Here is a 2,128-nt window from a genome sequence, read left to right on the forward strand (position 1 = left end):
TTATATTAAGTGAAAGAAGTCAGGCACAGAAAGAGAAATACCACATGTTCTCACTTATTTGAGGGAACTAAAAATAAATAAATAAATAAATGCACAATGAAACAGGTGGGTGGGGAAGAAGACACAGCAATCACAATTCCTTGAACTTGTTATGACAAGCAAATAGACATGATGTTGATGTACGGGAGTGGGGAGAGGATGTAGGGAGGGTGGATTCAGTAAAGGGACATGAAAATCAACTACATTATATATTAATAAAATAAAATTTAAAAGAAAAAAGTATAAATAAAGCCATCAGTTCACACTCATGACAACTCATTGCTCCATGAATGGATTAATCCTTTCATAAGAGCATAGTCCTCATGATACAATCACCTTTTAAAGGCCCCACTTTTCAAATACTATAATCAGATTTACAACCCTCTTAACAATGTTATAGTGGGAATCAAGTTTCCAGCACATGAACTTTTGGGCACACATTCAACCTCATTATATGGCCAACAGGTTTATGAAAAGGTGTTTAACATCTCAAATCATAAGGGATATGTTAGTCCAAGCAAGAATGAAATATCACCTCATGCCAGTTAGGATTGCTATTATAAAAAATAAACAAATAAATAAGTAAACAGCAAATGCTGGTGAGGATGTGGAGAAATTGAAACTCTTGAACACTACTGGTGGGAACATAAAATGGTGCAGCTACTATGGAAAACATTATGGCAGTTTCTAAAAAATTGAAAATAGAATTGCCTTATGATATGCTATACGATAGAATTGCCAATAGAATTGCCATATGACTGCAGTCCCACTTCTGCATATATATCCCAAGAAATGGATATCAGGATCTCAAAAAAATATATGCACTCCCATGTTCATTGCAGCATTATTCAGAACAGCCAAGATAGGGAAACAATCTAAATATTCATAAATAGGTGAATGAATAAGGAAAATGTGGAATGTACATGCAATGGGATATTATTTATCCTTACAAAAGAAGGAAATTCTGCCATATACAAGAATATGAATGAATGTGAAGGAAATTAGGTTAAGTGACATAAGCCAGTTACAAAATGGCAAATATTACATGATCCTACTTACAGAGGTATTAAAGACTATCAAATTTATAGAAGCAGAGTAGTAGAATTGTGATTAACAGGGGCTTGGGAGAGCTGGAAATGGGAAGTTGCTGTTCAATGGGTATAAAGTTTTAGTCATGAAAGATGAGTAATTTTTACAGATATGCTGTACAACATAGTGCCTATAGTTAACGATACTGTGTTGTACATGAGAAAATTTGTTAAAATGGTGGATCACAAGTTGCATTCTTACCAGAAAAAAGGGGGGAAAGGCTTTAGAAGTGTGTGTGTATTATCCTGATTGTAGTGATGGTTTCACAAGTGTATGCATATATTCAAACCCATCAAATACTATACATGCAATACATGCAGTTTTTTTGTAATATCAATTACACCTAAGTAAAGCTGTAAAGAATGTTTTAAATTTATTTATTTATTCTTTTTATTTTGTATTTACCATTATACAATGTAATTTGTTTGTTTATGTTTCAGCACACTACTTATTAGTTCTTTGGCTTCATGCAAATTACTTAAGTGATTAATAATAGTTGATATGGATTGTGTCCCTCTAGTTTTATGCATTAGTAGCTTGATCCCCATTGTGACAATTAACAGGATGGGAAATCCTACTATGGTAATTGCAAGGAGGGGCCTTGAATAGGTGTTTAGATTGTAGGATGATGCCTAGTGAATGAATTAAAAATGGGGGTCGTAGGCATGGTTCTGAGGCTTTAAAAGGAGAGAGCATAAGGAACTATCTCTCTTTCTGTTCTACCATTTCTGCCATATGAGACTGCTGGATCACTGTCACCACACAGAGACCCTCACCAGGTGTGTTCCCTGGACCTTGGACTTCCCAGCCTCCAAAACTGTAAGCAATAAATTTTGTTTGCTTTATAAATCACCTAGTTCAGGTATTTCTGTTATAAGCAACAGAAGTAGACTAATACAATAGTTTTAGACTTAAATGTTTGATGTAATTGTTAAGGTATTAAAATACATGTAAAGTCCTTAGCATGATGTTTGGCTAGTAGGAAACAAAAAATATTAGT

This window comes from Galeopterus variegatus, unplaced genomic scaffold, assembly GCF_000696425.1.
Source record: "Galeopterus variegatus unplaced genomic scaffold, G_variegatus-3.0.2 Scaffold2830, whole genome shotgun sequence".
Taxonomy (NCBI): Eukaryota; Metazoa; Chordata; class Mammalia; order Dermoptera; family Cynocephalidae; genus Galeopterus; species Galeopterus variegatus.